This window comes from Cryptotermes secundus, unplaced genomic scaffold, assembly GCF_002891405.2.
Source record: "Cryptotermes secundus unplaced genomic scaffold, Csec_1.0 scaffold1806, whole genome shotgun sequence".
NCBI classification, from domain to species: domain Eukaryota; kingdom Metazoa; phylum Arthropoda; class Insecta; order Blattodea; family Kalotermitidae; genus Cryptotermes; species Cryptotermes secundus.
In genome coordinates, this window is record NW_019743678.1 from 150,689 (window position 1) to 156,998 (window position 6,310).

Below are 6,310 nucleotides of genomic sequence, written 5' to 3' on the forward strand. Positions count from 1 at the left end.
AGGGAAAAAAAAATTAATCACCTGAGACCAGGCTAATTCGGCGGGAGATAACAAGAAAATATACAATAAAAACTCTGATAAAGCACGCACATGCGTGGAACTGTGACAGTAAAGGAGGTAGCAATTTGTGCACAAAACCATCGCTTCTCGTGTCCATTTGTGAAATGGCTGCCATGTCTGACAGTTTCGTTTTGAGGTTAAGTAGCATATAGCGATGCAGATCTGAACAGCATCATGTCTATCGAATGTATCTTCCTAGAGCAATATCTTTTCTAAAATATAAATATAAGAGTGAACAGAGCTTTCGGGCTGCTATCAGTTATGCTGGATTGTCATTTTGATCTCTCTACTGACGTTAAGGGTATGCCTTATACGTGCATAAAAGAGCAGATATGGCAACAGTCATTCATATTCGTGCGTTGTGGAACGTCTTATAGTGAGCAGTTGGCTGTAATATTTACAAATGTAAGGCTTACTCCCTCCATTGACAAATATCCTACTCCATTATCCACCCTCGATGTCGTCATGCATTTGTCATGGAACGTAAAAGTAATTACTGATAATATTATATTATAGCATCCTGCTGCGCTTTTCTTTACAGTGCCACGTGCAACACTATGTTCTGTAAGGTTTATTAAAAGTTATTTACTTTACAAGTCCATCACTATATGTTTAGACCATTGTGGTCATCATCAGGTGTTAAAATTATTGGGTGAGGAAACTGCTGTATTCTGTTCTTGTTTATGTTGTTAATATATGTATATATATATATATATATATATATATCCTCTCGATGCGTATTATGTACTTGTGTTGTTGGGCTGTGTTCTGTTTTGTGTGTTGTGCTGCGTGATTTTGTTCGAATGCACACGCATGTGTATCGAAGGGACTTAAAATATATATAGGTACTTACTTATGGAGCTCAGCCCTTCTTGAGGAGCCGCCAATTCTGCAGCTACTCAAGAATTTCTCAGCATTTTATGGAACCCGAACGTTCATTACCGTGTTCACAAGAGCCCTCCACTGGTCCCTATCCTGAGCCAGATCAATCCAATCCATAACATCCAATTCTATCTCTCTAAGATTCATTTTAAAATTGGCCACTCACCTACGCCTTGGTCTTCCCAGTGGTTTCTTTCCTTCTGGCTTTCCCACCAATATCCTATATGCAGTCCTAGTCACCCCCATTCGTGCTACATGCCCTGCCCACCTCATCCTCCTTGACTTGATCATTCTCATTATACTTCGAGAAGAGTACAAGTTATGAAGCTCCTCATTATGCAGTTTTTTTCCAACCTCCTGTCACTTCATCCCTCTTCGGTCCAAATATTCTCCTCAACACCCTGTTCTCAAACACCCTCAGTCTATGTACCTCCCTTAATGTCAGAGACCAAGTTTCACACCCATACAGAACCACAGGCAAAATTATAGTTTTGTATATTCTAATTGTTATGTTTTTGGACAGCAGACGAGAAGACAAAAGGTCCTGGACTGAATAGTAGCAAGCATTACCCGAGTTCAATCTCCTCTTAAATTTTTTCTTGAGTCAGGTTTTGATTTGTTATAGTCGTTCCCAAATATCTAGTATATATATAACAACCTAAGCAACAAGAGAAGACAGCAGTTTCGTCATCCAGTAATTTTAATACTGATGATGACCACAATGGTCGAAACATGTAGTGATGAACTTTTAAGGTAGATAATTTTTAATTGCTTTGTAGAACACAGTGTTGCACACGAGACTGTAAGAGACTGATCGCCACCAAGCAATAACTAAGTGAAAACAATCAACATAAGCAGCATGTATAATGGATATCTCTCTCTCTTTGGCATCCATTTTCAGTCTACTTTCCTTATTTTGAAAAAAAAAATACCCCTATGCTTATTCGAGCACCATGCTGCATGTTTATAAATCCCCCCTGCATTAACTTTTGAATTCCTGAACCAATCTTTATGAAACTCCGTATGTATATCATGGCAATTGAGTCCATCTCAACGACTTACTTTATAAATCCCTCCCATCAGTCTGTGTGTCTGTATGTGTATCCTCTTATCGTTGCTAGGCAACGGCTAGGTAAAATCTTTAAAGCTACAACTAATATACACGAAATAATAAAAGAATAATTGGACATCCATTTCCCCATACACCTTCATGGAGTAATGCTTAATTAGTTAAGCACAAGTACAAATTTATATTTTACAGAACTTACATATCTTAATGAAATATTTGTATGTTACGCCGTGTAGGTCTGCAATTGCTTTGTATGATGAGATTTTTTTTTTCCTAAATCGATTAATTATAGTTTAATCTCCATACAAGATAAAATTGGAATGACATGAACCAAAAGGTTACTAGCCGATAATTCGTAAGCGCCTGGATGTAGACTGTGCCTTAGAGACACGAACTGAACGCAACATTTATAAGAATGGTGCTGTGAACACGGTGACCGAGGAGATGCCAACATATATGTATCATCTCTTATAGAACGCATTCTTGAACTCCAAGGTTAAGGTTTGTAGTGTTTATGGAACGAACCCTATCTTCGCAGGAACGCAGGAAGCTATCATAATGTTTCTTTTGTCGACTTTCCAAGCTACAGGCAATCTCCTTCAAGAAAAGCGAAACAGAATTCCGTTCCGGATCTCATAAAATGTAAAATTTTTTATCGCCGCTCTAGATATTTTGAAAAAAAAATCGTAAAAGACGAGAGAGGAAAATTTATCAAACATTGATACAAATTTTACTGAATTCCTTGACCAGCTAAGAGTTATTATCAACTTTTCAAGAAAGACCTTACATCATCCACTTTGTTAATTACTTAGAATGATACGATAAGGTAAAGTTGTCCCTGTACTTAACTACAACCACCACTCCATGAAGACGTACGGGGGAGTGCATGTTTAAGTCCACGTAATCTTGCCCTTGGCCGGTCACGGTAGCCGAGCGGTCTAAGGCATGAACTGTCTTCGCTCGCTTCGAAGCCGGGATCGTGGGTTGGAATCCCACTCAGGGCATGGATGATTAATTTGTGTGTGCGTTTTTCTGTGTTTATGTACAGGTAGAGGCCTTGCGACGAGCTGATCACCCGCTCGAGGAGTCCTACCGAATGTGTAAGATCTAGAAAAACCGAAGTGAACGGAGAAGTTCATGGAGGTAGTCCTAGGCCCACTGGGGCTGTAGTGCCAAGGAATAAAAAATCTTGCCCTTAACACTAGTTGAAGGCGAATCGTTAGAATCACACCCCGGCCGCTTTATCCGCGAGGATAGAGACCGCGGTAAACCTTTGAATAGGTGGGTGGGTGGGACCCAGAACCAGTGTAGACCTTCTATGGATGAGAAAAATCTTGCCCCTACCGGGAATCAAACTCCGTCCGGCCCGCAGTTAGTTAAAATTAAGGCAGTGCCATAGCACAGGCGGTTAGTCGCCTGTTTCCCATCGCCGCGGTCCGGGTTCGAGCCCGGGCCAGGTCATGTGGAACAAAGTGACACTGAACCAGGTTTCCTGAGGGTACATCGGTTTCCCCTGCCAATTAGCATTCCACCGATTGCACCACAATGACCGCCATCTATCATCTGGGGCTGGTACAACAGGCCAATTAGTGACCGCAGTAGCAAGTGGACTGAGTCTCACACCATGGTAAAAATAAAACAAATGAAAAATAGTTAAAAATTTGTTAGCTGGTGAGTCAGTCTAGTTACATGCTTAATGTGTACAGTCTCTTATTCAATGTTCTTCCCATTGCTGTTATGGAGCGGGCTCAGCGTCTGCGCAGAAAGGAGAAGACAGTGGTCCAGTTATAACATATATACACCCAAAAACAGGTGCTACAGAGAGATAAACGCCCTCAGGAGATAACGGCTACTCATCACACAGCGAACTCCGCATTTAATTTTCCTCGGTTTAAGCTCCCCCCGCCCAAGAGATCCGGATTAGCGCCGTCGGTATAGCAACTGGCTACGAGCTGGTCGACTGAGGGGTCGGACTTCGAATCACGGTAAGGTAAAGAATTTTCTCTTCTCCACGTCGTCCACATCGGCTCTGGGGTTCACCCAGCCTCTTAAGCAATGGGTACCAAGGGCTCTTTCCTCGGAGGTAAAGCGGCCGGGGCGTGAAGCTGACAACCCACCTCCAACCAGTGCCGAGGTCAAGAAAACGTAGGTCTATACATCCATTCCGGCATGTACTGTCTTCGCTCGCTTGGAAACCGGGGTCGTGGGTTCGAATCCCACTAAGGGCATGGATGTTTAGTTTGTGTGTGTGCGTTTTTCTGTGTTTGTCTACAGGCAGAGGCCTTGCGACGAGCTGATCACTCGCCCAAGGAGTCCTACCGAATGTGTAAGATCTAGTAAACCGAAGTGAAACGGAGTTCATGGAGGTAGGCCTAGGCCCACTGGGGCCGTAGTGCCAAGGGAAAAAGAAATAATCCATGCCCCCATACGTCTTTACAACTTTACCTTCATTAACTTAAGGTTTGCCCCATTTAATATTCAGTTTCAGCAATCCAAGACAACGAACTCAGTGGTCAGATGGAAACAGCGAATTCCCCCCAGTAAGTGTTAACGAGGCCGCAACATAGCTCAAGCGATTAGTCGCTGGCTTCCCACCGCGGCGGCCCGTGTTCGATCACGGGTCTGGTCAAGTGGGAATTGTGGTGGATAAATTGGCGCTGGAGCGGGTTTCGTCCGAGTACTTCGGTTTCCCCTGTCAATTTTCATTCCACCAAATTCTCCATCATCATAATCATTCGGGGCAGGCAAGGAATATATAAACATATTCACATAAAATATACATAGAAATATATATATGTAAGAAACACTTGTACATATTACACAAGCAAGAAATACATACATATGCATGGAAGAAATTCACGCATATATACACAGATACAAGTAATATATATCGTACGTAAGAAATACACGTATATGTATATATATATACTTCCATATATACGAGGAAGAAAAATATACATATATACATGAAGACTGAGGAGCTAACTTCGGAGTGACAGGTCACCATTCGAATCCCATCAGGGTCATACATTTTCCCCTTCATTACTTCTTCCGCACCACCTTCAGGCTTCAACCAGTATCATAACCTACAGTAACTGGGGGATTCTTATGTTGGTACGAAGCGGCCGAAGCGTGAAACTAACCATCTTCATCTAATTCCGACGTTAATACTACAGCGAGCCCTCCCTCTATCTCCCTCTGTTATTATGCCGTGTTTCTTCTTTTGCGGAACATTTCACAACGCTGTCAGTTTCTATAGAGCGTCGAGTGGTCAGATGACAGATGATTTATGAATTGGATTTGAAAGTAAGTGGCCGTGGCCTATTCGAGGTACTGTCCCGACATTTATCTGGTGGTACTAAGTAAAACCACGGAAAACCTCACTCAGGAACAGCGAGATCTCACCAAGATTCAAGTTGAGTACCTCTCGAGCACGAGGCAGGAGCCTTATCGACACGAATTTGGGGTTCCGTGACTAATAATATCGGGTTCTGGATTGGATGATTGGATTCATTGCCACTTCTAGTGCGATTACAATCGGTTGTAACAGCTCACAATCAATCTTCTTCCGAACCCTTCTTCCTTGAACGCCGATGTCGTTCTACGACTGACTGCAAACGGCCTTGATTGTTCCTCATAAATCTTCAGCACGGACCACCAAGAAAACACATCCAGAGCCCAGTAACGGATATCCTGTATTGTTGACACGGAGTGTTCGCCGATACATTGCCTAACAATGGACGCCCTATTGTTAACCCACGCGTAAGCGGGAAGGTGTTACCGGGTCGTTGCTTAGCTTTGGATATGCGCCACAATAGCCACATAGCAATTTTATCTTTTATCGACCATAAAGGGCCCAGTGTTCAAGTTGGGTGCCTGTTACTATGGTGTCGCGTAACTATAGAACGGATTCTGTGCCATGGACAGCAATAAGTTTCCGCTCAGGTGTGCCACACAATATTATTTTCCTCCAAAGAAATTGTTACTGCTTCACTGCCCTTTATTGCCTAAAATTCCTGGCTGATTGAAGAATGTAAGGATGCCTTACAGCCTTAAATTGTATCCATGGACATGCCTTCGTCTACCGCAGACAACAAATCATAAGATGTTCAGATTCCTTATACACCTTTTTTGTAGGGTAGAGGGTGACACATCAGTGATGGTGACAGTAGGAGAAAGTAGTTAAAACCAGGAATATTATTCATAGGAACAGAGAAGTGAACTGATTTTTACTATTGGCTACTATGTGTAAGTAATACATTTATTTTCTCAACGGTTTCCCCACACATTTTATTTGCA